Source organism: Bombus affinis, chromosome 14 (genome assembly GCF_024516045.1).
Source record: "Bombus affinis isolate iyBomAffi1 chromosome 14, iyBomAffi1.2, whole genome shotgun sequence".
NCBI lineage: Eukaryota > Metazoa > Arthropoda > Insecta > Hymenoptera > Apidae > Bombus > Bombus affinis.
Window position 1 is genome coordinate 7229800 of NC_066357.1, and position 14593 is coordinate 7244392.

General features: G+C 40.7%; 1 protein-coding gene across 3 annotated transcripts in view; it reads left to right on the forward strand.

Moving 5' to 3' along the window:
* Positions 1 to 14593, forward strand: part of LOC126924336 (colorectal mutant cancer protein) — a 59225-nt gene that overhangs the window by 39117 nt on the left and 5515 nt on the right. The window lies entirely within an intron of this gene.

Sequence of the window (14593 nt, forward strand, 5' to 3'; positions counted from 1 at the left end):
GTGCTAATTACTCATACAATATATACCCACGTAGACCTTACTTCACCCTTGGCACGCCAACATCAGGGTGATACTGACCTACGAGAACCTTTCGCGTGAATCATGCCACGATTATTTTTATCCACAACTGGGACCACAGTTAAATCCATATCTCTTCGTAATCGGCTATATTTTCGAATTATTGTCCGTTCTAAAGCGAGTTATTAAAGCGAGAAGCGAGATAAAAACTAATTTTACTGGAAACGTATCTCTACTTATCGCGACAAGTCGTTGCATTTACGAAAAGAACGCAATATGCATCGTTCGATCTGCTCGATTGTGTCTTTCGCCAATGTTCGATTGTTTCGTCTGTCTCTCGGTCTCTTTTTCTCTGCCCTTTAACTAACAAATAAATAATCGGCTATCGAATATGGATACTTTGTCGTGTTTTTGTCCCGTGGTGTTCAAGTAAAATTTGTTGAAACTTCCCAACGACTAAAATCAAAACGATGTCGTGCCACCGATGGCTGATAATATGTTTCCGTATAGAAGTAGCCAGATACAACTAAATAACAGTCCCCACTGGAAAGACAATTCTTCCCTTTTAAGAACTCGATGTTAATTAATAATCAAGATAGGGATCTCATTGCGACTTATAAGAGAACGCGTGAGTCAACGAGACAAATTTGCGATAAACATGCGCGGCATATTTGGTAAAGAAAGAGAGAGAGAGAGAAAGGGGGAAAGGGTGGTGACGTTAAAAAGGGAAGGGTCTTCGTTTGGCGTCAGCATAATGTAAATGTCCCCTGGATACGCTGCGACGATAGACGATAAGCTAATCCATTCAAGGTAACGCGCAGCTGTTAAAACTCGCTGCCTCTCGCTTTTTCCCTCCACTACTTTCGCTTTTTTCGCTCGTCATCCGCCTTTTTTCACGTTATTTGAACTGTTAGGTTGCGCGTTAATGGATCAAGGGATCGCACAACTACAACTTATCATTCGATATACTTCGTAAGAAATATAATCGTCTAGTCCGGTATTCCGTTTATGACGTTATAAGCCAACGTAGATTATTCCCGCGAATCGCAACTTCAGATTTGGATTCTCAAGAAAAAAGTGAAACGCTAAATGTATATATATATGTGAACATTTAATTTTGAAAGAAAGTTTATCTATATTAATGATTCTAGAGCGGAACGTTCCCATAAGTGGTCATTCAGGCAACTGTTTCAAAGATACCATATCTTTAAAATATTTTCTTAATCGTATCAGACAGAAATAAAATTATTTTAACTTTTCACTCGTGAATCTAGTTTATTTAATCATTAATTAATAAAGAGGAGCATTAAACTGCTTCCTGAGCGCAACGGGTTAATAAGAATCGTTGAAGCATAGCAAAATGAAAATAGGAGAAGCAAAAAGGTTGGTGATTCAGATTCGTTTAGCGTGTGCACGGATCTCATTACGGCCGATACTCGATAGAAAACTATAACGCTTGGTATTTAACAGATTTCGTAATAGACTTTTTCTACCTGTACCGTATCAGCCAGAAGTTTGTAGAGCGGCTGTGTAATTGAATCTAAATTATAAACACGATCTACCGCCGATTTCGCGTATCATTAATTTTCAACTGGATCGCGGATACTGACCGCAACAGTGCAGAATCACACGGGATCGGTCTTTTTCCGCAAAAAGTCTCGACCAACAAGCGAGCGCTTCCATAATTGGTATCCGCCGACGCTACTCCTCCTGACCATCTCTACTAAATTCGCAACGCGGTTTTCTCGGCATACCGCGCGGTCGCGTCGCCTTGACTAATTAACTCGTTTAATTAACGCTCCTGCTTGCCCCATACTCCGACCAGCAACGCGGAATTTCGAAGTTTTTCACGAATCATGTGAATTATATTTGTCATCGTAGCTTCTTATCGATGAATTATCGATTATTAGAATATACATCGCAGTTACAAATGTATAACAAGTGCAAGTTAAAGTAGGATTTTTCGAGCCAGCCAGGCTTCAACGGTTTAAAAATCAATCTTGGACATTGAATTGGACATCGATCTTTAATTTACGTTATTACGTTCCGTAGTATCTGATGCGATAAAGTTACATCGATGTTTTGTAGCAGAGTCTTTGATTTAATAAGAAAAGAACGAGGACACATTATGTACTTTAAGTTCAAGAGGGAATAGTAAGAGAAATGGAAATATGAGAAATAATCCTACTATAGGATTACGAGAAAGTTAATTGGATCAAGCATGGATTTTAGACATAGGCAAATGAACAAAGATGTTTTAAGTATGTTAGGTCTCAGACGGTATTAAATACAGAATAATTAAATATATTTACTACATTTACCTACGTTCACTGTCTTTTAAATTTACTTCGAACATACAACGAGAGACTTATTAAATTACTGTCATTTGTACCATCTTCTCGTGACAAGTTATGGGAGTAAGTCGTTTGTTTCTTGAAAAACGAAACATCAATCGCATACTTGCGCAAGGAAGTTAAGAAATTAACAAGGAACGAGCCTGATCAGTTTGGCTTCCGCGAGGCGACATGGCACATTCGATAAAAAATTATCGCGACAAATTTTTTAATTTATTTCCAAAAGCAAAGACTCCATCGTAATTTCATCGTTCTTCGTTTGCGTCTTACTTCGAGTCATTAGAATCTCTCTGAATTCGGCTATGAGACAACATCGATAAGGATCATACAAGATAACAACGCTGATAAGGATTAATCGGGGATCAGAGTAGAATTCCGTAATCGCAGCCGCGTTGATCGCATTGGCTCGGTGTAAAAACTAATTGCTGGCGGCAATAAGGGTCTCGTTAGGCCCGAGACAGAAATCCCCGCCCCCTTTCTCGCGTCTCATAATTGCCAGTCGAGCAATTAATTTATTTCGCTGCTGCGGCCGTTTCGCGACGCGTCCTCGTCCCGCCACGATCTCGTCGAGAATCGATAGACACTAGCGGAGCAATTAAGCTTTCTAAATCGATGGATACACGCTAACCAGCGATATACGCGGACCTTTGCAAACTGGCCATTGAATAGGCAACCTTGCCAGTTATGTAAAATGAGAACGATCGATATGATAAAAATCTAGGTAAATTGCAAATGCAGAAAATTCCTCTGAATATAATTGGCTTTCGTTTCACTACTCGTTTTCTCGGCGCTATTCAATTTGTATTGTTCGTATGCAAGTAGATCAGTTAGCTTTCTCTTTTTCGTTAAAGTGGCGATAAAAATGCAGTGATACGTACGTTCGGTGTTGAACAAACAGAACCGTTTTAACTAGGTTAATGATGAGATTCTTATTCAATTCGAAATACATATTCAATCAGGCTGGCTATTATGAATTACGTAGCCTGTTTAAATTCGTATTGATCGTAAATAAATACATATATAAACATAGGATTAAATTATACACAGACATAATGAGACTTAAATATATATTAATTTGGTAATTTAGATACAAACGTAGCAATTTAACACGTTCGCTGCGAATTCCACTTTCATTCTCTGTGATAATCTATGCTAACGAGCAATTTTCATTAGATACCGATCTCTATATCGTGAAACTTCACGTATACGTTTTTAATATGAATTGTCAAAAGATACTTTCTCATAATTTCGGGATTTTCCGTTCATGTTGCAACATTCTGATCAATAGCACGTATGCTACGTAAATTATGTATAACTTAAAGGTGTGTGTTGGCTCGAATGCGTGACTCGTACACAGTGAATGTGTCAAAGATATCCTCAACACTGTCATTATTGCTATTATTAGGCATTTAATTATTTGCGAAGGCCAACGGTATGATAGCAGCAAATTCACTGTTAGTCGATCGTGTTATCTCGAGGAAAGAAGAAATGCTATGTAGGGCATTCCAGCTAAGAGGAACGGTATTTTAAACAACAATTGCTTCGTTAAGCATTTGGGTTAATCAACTTTTGTTCTCAAAGCCTCGATTCTGTGAGTAACCGAGTCAAACGGTTCAAAATAGTTGTGCAGCGACAAATACAGAAATAGTAATTCGGTAATAATAGCAGCGATTATTGCAGAGGCGTCGTTTTACTGACGAACCAGCGGTCGACTACGGCGGGCAAATGTCGAAACGCATCGTTGAAAACGTAACGAACTGCCTGTGGTAGAGTGCATCGAAGGCCAACGTTGACCAGGCCACTAATGATAAGTTAACGAGCAGCCGGAATGGCATGCTCGTTAAACACGTTGAAAATGTAAAAACTTGAGCCGGTAAATCTCACGCCATTAAACGTTCAGCGGCGGTGCTCAAGCATTTCCGCGATTTCGATGGCTAAATCAGCGTGTGTCGGGTGAACACTCTGCACACGGGCCGCGGCAATGAGCGCGGCACGTGCCAAAGCGGAAAAATCTCAGAACGAATTATAATTAGTGACTAGGATTTTTGCGTTTCACGCTCTAAATTGGAATCGCGTTCAGACTATGCTTTCCCCCTTTTCTCAAATGCACCGCTGTTCTGGCCTCTGACGTGTTTCGTCGACCATGTCGAGCCGCGAAACGTCTGAAAACTAGTTTTCTCCAGAAGATAGTATATTCACATCGGCAGAAAGATCTTCCTGTTTTTTGTGAGCAAAGGTTTCTTTGTGCCAATCTAATGGTGCGACTGCTATCTTAAGAAATCAAAAGAATAGGATATTTCAAGTAGGAGGAATAGCAATTAATCAACAATTTGTTGAGCATTAGTTCGTCGGGTTAATCTATTTTTGTTCCAAAAGCCTCGATCGAGTGACTGTTGCGACCAGCCGAGTGAAACAGTTGATGGTTCACTGTCGAACCTTGAACGACGAAAGTACAAGTAGGAATTCGGTAAAAATACCTGTGACTATCGCAGAGAGGCGTTGTTCATGTCATTTGTCGACGAATCATCGGATGGTGATGCGAGATTCATTTACGTTATCGTCCGTACATGTTCGATCACTTTGGTTAATTTATGATAATACTGTTGGAATTTGGCGAAATTATACAAATTATCGATGAGATAGCTGAAATAAATTAAAAACGACGCTTAACAGATTCTCATTTTTATGCAACGATCCAACATGATCGATCGTTCCTTTGTATCGTTGCTCTTATCCGCCCTCGCCAGCTTCTTTCGCTCGGATGGAAGCAATACTTTCGCTGCTCGATTGCTTTGTCTTCGGACAAGGAGAATTAATCACAGACAGGAATGAAATACATAGTTGCTGCTTGCTAAGGACTCCATGTCTGGTAATCTAATTACAACGCGGAAAAATCCAGCCCCGATTCCATTACCGATCGCTACGATGTCGCAATATCGCGCCGCTGGTCACTCCATCGTCGCATTGCTTCGCGTAATCGAGCGTGACGAAGAGACTGTCGCGTGAATAACCCGTGCAGTGCTTTCAGCGTGAACGTGAACGACTAAAGCGGAAGTGCAGAGAAGAAATATCACCGACGAACGATATCATTGGCAATAATCGCTGTACTGGTTTCACGAGCAGTGAGAAACGTGAAAAAGGTTCGGGTGATTTGTTCGCGGACCGAATGGAAGATGCTACAGTGAGGAAAAATTAAGTGAAAGCATCGAGAGACATCGTGGCGGGTTTCGCCGTGGCCGTGAACAATGGCTCCGCGGAGCCAGCTTACTACGTGGACCGATTGCACCAGCAGAGAGTGCCAGTACAACAGCAACATTATCAACAGACGACAAGATACAACGTACAGCCGAGTCACGTCTCTGCCCCGGGCAAAGAGATCCTCGAAACACCGCGAAGGGATCTGGTTTACGTTCATTGCGCTACCACCGAGGACGAGGATGCCGAGGAGGAGGAAGAGGAACCGAAAGGATTAACCAGGTCTAGGTCGTGGCTCTGCTGCCCCGGTGATCGTAGCAACGATAGAACTGTCCCGATACAGGTCGAAGCTAGTCACAGGGAGAAACAGCAGGAGTCAGTAAGTTGGAATAGCGAACGAATTTCTAACTTTTTAACGCTTTAACTTTTTCAAACTCTGTAGACTTTTGATAAAACTTTGCGAACAGAAACGTACTTCTTATAAACAAGGTTTTCATAAAGAAAGACGTAGTACAATGAAATTAGGTCGAGTCTTGTCGAGGAGGATTATGTATCGTTTGTGTCTATGTCGAAGACTTGCGAAAGTTTATATATATACGCTGCCTCAAAAGGATGAAAGGGTTAAGGTTCAATCTATATAGAAGTGTTATCGTTAAGCGTAACTTGTGTACATATAAGAAGCGTTATTCGCGTTCGCTCGAATCTTCAATCAAGCTCAATGAACAAGCAATAAAACACGTAGCAAATTCGCGCCAGTTCACGATGACAGCTGTTCGAACGATAATTCATGACCTACTCGATCTTCTCTCGTGTTAAAGTCCACCAGACACGATTCTTCTCCATCGTCCAACCGTTGTCGTTCCTTTTAAATCGATCGGGTTCCAAGCATAACCCGCGGAACGATCTCGATACGTTGCTTCTTAACCAGAGTCATCTTCACCTACGTGGAAAGCATACGAATTGAATTGATCGTGGTTCGCAACTTCTAGGACACGCTGTACATTGGAATTCGAGATTAACCGATCATGGAATAAATTCTCGAGTTTATCCCGGTATCGATTAAAGAACTGGAATAAATGAATGGCAGGAGAGCGTGAAGAAGAGGTGGCGAAACTCGATGGCGCGTCATCGAGGCCGCTAACGAAACGCGGAACAAGCTTACCGCCGGAGGCGAAGAGCATTCCGACATCCGATAATGGAGTTCCGTAATTTTTGCCGGTGTCGTATTCGATTCAAAAGCCGAGTACACGCCGAGAATGGGATCGAATCCGCCTCTCAGGAACAGGACGATGTTTCTGTCCTTCCGGTTCCCTTCCTACCACTTTTCCCCTCTTCTGCCCCCTTTTTCTCTCTATATTTACCGCGAAACGACTCGTTCATTTTTTATCCCTCTCTCGTCTTCTCTCGTTCTCCACGCGTCACGTTTAGATTGTCTCTTCCTCTCGTCTTCCCTCTCTTTATCCGAACAGTCAACCCCGTCTATTTATCTGAATCCGTTCGTCTGGCGTTGTCTTTGCCCGTCTCATCCCTCCGTCTGTCTCTCCGTAAGCTTATGCAGAATCGAGTACTACCCTTTAAACTTTAATCCGGCAGGAATAGAGCGGCGGACGACGAGCCGCAGCTAACCAACCGGACGATCGATTTCACAGAGGAATTTCAAATAAACTTTCGCTCCCGTAATTTCGTTTGCCCCGCTCTGACACCTCCGCCCAGGCCCCCGACGCTTCTGTCCGATATCATATTTTCCGTCAAATCACCGGTCCGGACTACGCCGTCTGTCTGTCGTTGCTGATTTCCCTCTTCCTAGTTCGCCATGTTTGGGCGAACGCTTACTTGGTAGAACGGGTCGATCGGTTCTTCTGCGCCAGTGCTTTCTCACTTTCTTCGCGTGTAACCTCAGCGTTTTCGTGCTGGACTCGTTTGCTTGAAAACGTACGCCTGCTATCGGAGCTTCGTAAAAGGTTTCGGGCTTCGTAAATCAACAATTTTCTCTCCTATTTGCGTAATTCGTCGTTACGCTGGAAATTTATATCTAATACGAGAGATAAGAACGCATAGGAGACATTTAATCCCAGAGAAAGATATAATTTGTATGATAATATATTACTAAGTTGCCGGTGCTTATGCAAATTCGTGTTTTTATAAACGTAATTAAAGAAACGGGTATGTAAATGGCTACACATTTGATATTTCATACGTTTTTCCATACTATCTGCGTTTTTACTATTTTCAATTTCCTGTAAATACATTAAACACGCGCATATTACGTATCGTAAATAACGACGCGTATTATACGTATCGTATTAATCGGAAGATTCTGTCGTTTGTGCTCTTTGTAAAGAAAAAGAGCCAGTTGCTTCAACCAAAATCTCTAGTCTTTAATACGATACGATCTTTTAATATGATATGATTCGTTATTGTTTCTCACTGTCTAGAGACGTTTTGTAAACATTCGACAGCTCCTCGTCTGTCTATCCAAAGAAGACTCTCTGTTGCAAAGTTATCTATAACCCGTATACGTGTGCTCTCCATAGGTGTTATCTATAGATACGATAGGTATTCATATTAAATGCGATATCTAAAATACACAAAACTATTTTGATCGCGTCACATCGATCTCGCTTTCAACCTTATTAAACCGAACCATAACAGTGAAACAAATCTAATCCATTAATACATCGGAGAATACGTTTCCTGTTACCCTTCTACGCAACAAGTTCTCAAAAATTTGATCGTGACGAGCGGATTAGTTACGCTATACGGAAGCACATGGTTGAAAGCAGTCCACTCCACGCGTGGAAAGAAGACGGAGATGTCATTTTGCAGGCAACGTCCTTGCATCGAGGTAGAATAGACGTGTCTGTGGGTTACCTCTTTTGTCCCAACGGTCACAAAAGGACCGTTTGAAACGGTGTGCTCACCCCTTAAAGCCGGTTCGTCTTCGTCCAACGAACTCCCCCGGTGGATAAAAAACGAATAACGTTGCGCGTCCCTTTTGACGACCGGACAAAGAGAAGAAAAAGGGTCACGGGGGCTTGGTCAAGGAATTTACCATCTCGAAAGGGGACACCTACTTGACCCCTTTAGCGGATTAACGGCAGGATTCATTGGAAAAATCTTGTTACGAGTAATCGGTGCTCGGTGATCTCATTACGAGCTCGCTGAATCGAGCTTCGATGCACAAAGTGACAAACATTGTTTCCAAAGCTGTCTGTGCACGATGCAACGTGTCAAGTATCAGTGTAGAGGAACAAACTTTTGTTGGGTATTAGAAACAACGAATATGTTTTGCGTAACATATGCTAAAATTTTGTTATGCTATTCGTGACTTTGTATGTACATTATATACCATTGTTATGGATAAAAAAATGTTTTGAATTGACTTGATTATTGCGAAAATCCGATACAGAGTGTGCGAAGAGGGATTAAAGTATTTGTAAAAAACAAACGCTTGCGAACGAAATATTAATACAGTAGATCTCTGTTTATCTGAACATATCGAGGAATAAACAGTTCTTATAATAGGAATTTAATGCTCCTCTCTGCTACTATATCTTTTCATTCGTATAACAAAATTTCACGTTCAGATAAATAGATTTAATACGCGGAATTCCATTTAATAGAGCACTAAGTACAATTTTATTCCGATAAATGAAGTTTCACTGCAAATTGCAACTGTGTACTCCTCCTGTTCTAATGTACTCCCTCGTTTATAAGTATTGTACGTATTACGACAATCCCGGTTTTATACAAAATGTTCCCGATTTTTGTACAGATTATCGGCTGAAATCAGAAAGGAAGCGATTTTCCATTCTTGCGAGGTAATAGACCAAGAATTTATACAAGTCATTAATAAGCGCTTTGAACACACGTTTATGCAAACGAGACGTCGATAGAGCTATTTAGCTCGATAAAATTGTGGCTCATCCTACGCGATCGACAGGATTCTGGCGCTCGCCTTTTCCTCTTGGAAATCTTCAGAGTTTCACTCGTAACGTTCGCCTTTCTCTCGGCGTGTTTGCCTTGAAATTTATCGTCTGTTTGCTTTCAAAAGTCAAATCCTCCTGAAGGGAGGCACCTGTTGGCCACGCACCCGCCCCATTTTTCTTTCCACGAGCACCCCACGATACATCGTTATACAACCAAATCCAAACAGAAACGAGCACTGTTCTTTCTCCAATACAAACTTTTTTTTCTAAAGAGCAATATTCAATCGGACTAAGATAATATATGATACGAATGATTAACGAAATGTCAAACGTACGATGGATCGTCCAAGTTGCAAATGCAACTGTTCTTTTCTATTTTTAACGATCGAACAGGTCCCGAAGGAAAAATTTCATTGAAAAGCGCAGCATGAAAGTCAATCGCGCGAAACCGGATAGCCGCTGCATTTTCCTGGCAAAAAACCAGTCTTTTCATAGAAAAACTCGCGTTTCTTCGCCAATACGATCGATAGTATTTCAGCGCGTTCAACGTTGTTGCGTACTGCAGAGGCGAATAATCGAATTTTCTGCGTACAAAGCTGCGCGACGCGGGTTGACCGTAAAAAACAACATACCACGGTCTACGATCCAAAATCGCGATAATTTTGCCACCGACGCACAGTACGTCGACTGCCACGATGGTTATCGATGAACAACCAGTTTTCGCTAAATTTTTCAGATCGATTAAGAGTAAGAGAAATTTCACGGACTAACAAATTTTCAACGATGTCAATGATTTGCATAACATTGTCAGAAGAAAAGTAATATAATAAATAACGATCAAACATAATGTAATATTTTGCAAAAATTAAATGTTACTATTTAGTGTATATTTCGGGGCAAAACATATCGATATTCGCGTGGCAATCGGTCATGGCAGCTATAAAATTCAAATTTGATCAATAAATTTGTTGCGCTGGCACAACCCACTCGTAAATTATCTTTATCACTTTCATAAGTTTTCCCTGATTTCACGTGATAACCACGTGCTCCTCTCTGATCGCTCGTATATTGTCCGTACCGTCTATAATCGTCGTGAACAGGTCGACAACTTTCCACGGCATCGAGAAGACGAAGTTTGCCTTTAGTAAGTCCTCTATAACACGTCGACGAAGCTCGTCGCCAGCGGATTTACCCAACCTCCAGTTTCCAAGTAATTTCGTGTATCAAAGACGAGAACGGCCTCGGACTTCCATCTATCCAGGGTAGGATATCGGGTATTCGACTGTCGAGAAAGTCGATGCCCCTCTCGGTCACCCTTGTCGCTGGCTTTGCACCACTTTACCGCAATTTCCGGTATCATTTTACGCGGTACGTCTCGTAAGAGAGAAATTCGATGGAATCGGTGATGAAGACACCTGCCTAGCCAGCTTGAAACACGCATGGCAAGAAGAACACGAGAAGGTAGAAGCCCGTGCAAGCTGTCTTCTTTGGTAAACGCCTGGTGAGTCATTGCGAAGAATTCGCTTGGTGATCAGGCTCGTTTTGTCGACATGACACGACCGACGACTCGTTGTGCAACGAACTCCACTCGATTCTTGTCAGGCTAAACGAATAACCCGGCGTTTACGTGATTACGTGAACATCGACGCGACCATTTGCTCCTATCGACGCACGTGTTGCGTCCTCTTATTCGAACATTCAGTTTATTGCTTATATCCAGTTATTTAAACATTTTGCTCTGACGCAATCATTGGCTTGTCGCGCGTATGCGCTTTAACCGAGCAAATAGCGCTAAATAGAACTGCAGAAATGCACGCCTCACACCTGTGCACTCTCTTGCACAATAATTTGCTAACATTAGATGGTCAACGAGCGGCGAGTTGCGGATTATAGGCTTCGTTTTTAGAGTTTCTTCATTACGCGTCAGATAGGATAATCGGATGGATTTTGTATGGAAAATTGAAAATCGTTCGCGGCAAGTCTGGCTCGTCGTTCTACGCGAATGGATTAGCTCTGTGTCAGTTATCAATTTTAAACTTTCGCGTGACGCGAGCGTATTTGTGATTCTTCGGGTTTCGATCTTAAAAATCAGATCAAAATCCAAAGAGTCACAAAAGTATGTGAATCGTCAGCTATCCGTAAGTTTTCTTTCCGCTCGAGTACGGAATTTCCAGCCGAATCGCGTTGCGTCTAATTGGCGAACGAAAGTAAGCAGGTATAGAGCGTGAAATTACTTCATTTTGCAACGGTACCACGGTTACGTCATACGTTTATTGCAACATCCATTAACATACGCGTGAATCGATGAACGAGCAAGATGACCAATGGCTTAGTCGAGGAACACCTGTATCTTTTACGGTACTGCGACATTCACAACTTCCGGCCACACGAAGGCACTGGATTCTTGTCGCAGTTGTCCGAATTACAAGGAGGAGCAACCATCATGCAGGATCGGCCATTCGGACAAGGTGGAGCGTCTTTGCAGCTCTTGCCTGGCAATCGAACGATTTCATCGTCGTTTTGCGCCACGACAATTGCACAGAATATTGCCAGGATGAACGCCAAGGTCATGGGAAACCTCATCTTCCTCTGTTACGTCCTGCAGAGCGTTCTGAAAGGGTATTCATTCTTTATATTCTCGTGGTACCTCAAGGTATCAAGGTATTTTCACTAAAATGTTCTAAGCTAAATATGCTTGACGATACCAATAATACGAAATAACAGAATTGGCATATTCGTAATTCTGAAAGCTTGTGGATCTGTTTTGTTTGGAAAGCTCTTAATCTTCGAATTGTTCAATTTCGATCGAACTATAAATCAGAAAATTGAATTCCAATGTAATATAAAAGAACGTGTATATTATAGTTAATTTTTTAAACAGAAGTTGGATTTATAATTAATTACTTGCGCAAGATGTTACGTACATCTGCGGTCAAGAGTCTTAGGACAATTTTTATATTTGCTTCAAGGGTGAAAAAGTTAAACAAAGAAGGTTGAAGGTATTAAAATAATTAAAATACACGCAGTTTGAAATTCGTAATTTAAACAATTACAAGTAAATATAAATAGCATTGCCTCTAATCGATAGTTCACTATTAGTTCGAAAATTCAATAACTCTCTCATACCGTTACCACAAATTTACCGAAAAGTGGTACTTATTATTAAGAATAAAGTTCCAGGTAAAAGCTGCGGCTTTTACAGCAAATCGTAAAACCACTCCTCGCGCATTTAACGATATCTCATCGAAGAATAAGGTATTAAAGTATGTTTGGTTCGAACAAAGTCTATGCTTTCGACGTTGTATGAAATTGAGAGCAATCAAATCGATTTTCCGAGTAAAACGTAAATCATTAAACCCAACTACCATAACGGAAAAAAGTAACGCGTTGAGATCTTCGAAATAGAAGAGAAAAAGAAGTTAAGTAGACGAAAAAAGAAATAAATGCCTGGTACGTGTCGTGAGCAAGCCTGGTGACAAAACTAGTTTACCTGTCGTCGAGAGTACACGTGAGATACGCACACGATCCTTTTCCTCTTTCTCGATAAGAGGACGACTCTTGAATGATACTTCGTAATTACGGGTCGTGATTCTTATACGGATCTCTCGGTATTTTTCTCTTCCCCTCTTGATCGGTGTATGTTATCACATGGCCAGGAATCATTAGCGGCTCGTCGTCTTGTAATGTTCGTCATGCACGGTTGCCCTCGCGAAGGGCACTCCGCGAGGAACGATGCCTCGCAAACAGGTATCCGCCAGTTCCTACGCATTTTTCCACTTTTCTTCTTTTTCCCTGTTTTCTGTGTTCGCGTTCGGAATACCGCGAATACGGCGAAATTAATGAGGACCACCGGTAACAAGAAGAATCGCGTCTGGGACATCTATTTGCGGAAACAGCGCGACGATCCGCTGCTACCAGCTGCTTCTGCTCTTTAACAAATTCCCTGACAAAATAGACGTTTCTTCGTAAATGCGAGGAATTATATTTGCGATTAACGTCGATGGTATCGGACTTCTTATTAAAATTACAAATTCCTAAGTTTTAGCCACAATGATAATCAATAATTAACGATAATTGATACTCGGAAAGAGAATGGTAATCGAAATGACCAATTCCTAATATTTCTAGAAATTTTGTAAAACTAGTAACGATGCATTTCTCGCTTCGAAACGAGACAATGCGTATTTTAAAATTGATCAGCTAATGCCAAAGTGAGTGGACGATCGTGTTCGAGGTTGACCTCGACAAGACGTAAAATTAGTCAATTATTCTTTCCTTGACTAAGATTTCCGCATAATATATTGCAATTCATCGTAAGTAGAAATTTATCCGACAGTCAAGGCCGATCGAGACAGAAAATTGATCAAAATGACTGCCGTACGGTATTCTTCCAAAACGTAGTTTGCAATCAGGAAGATCCTTACGCGTTTGTCTTGACTCGACCAAGACAGGTTGCGTCACAAATTCATGGAAATCTTCGAATTATGATATCACAGGATCTTCATAATTATCGATCCTGATCGAATCCCCCTGAAACTTTTATCAACTGACTGTCATCGAGCCTTTCGAGCGAAGGATCTTCTAAATAAGTAAATTTTTATATAAAATATTTATTTTTCATAAATATAAATATTAATTTTAATAAATAAACTAAATTTAATTTATTTAATTTCTATTATAGGCTTATTTTTTATTTTAATAAATTCATCTAGAGTATATATTCAATGACTATCAATAGAATTTTCCACTATCATTATAATTAGAATAATTAATATCAAATCAATAAATAAAATTGTTAGAATTTTATACTTCTTAATTTCTTCAATTTCAAGTTTAATAACAATTATAATTATTTCCTTATTATTTAATTATAATTATATTAATATAGGAAAGTGAGCTGACACTCCTCTTCGAAAGAAGCTATTCGTTTCTTTGGGTCATTCGGGGCTTTTTCAGTTCAATATACATTTATTCCTCGACCATATACCTAATTCACGCTCACATTGTTATACTAATCGCCGAACATCACGTCTATTGGCAGCGAAAGGATCTGTCTCTTCCAAACGCATGATTTCGCCAAGCTAAGAGATTTCATAT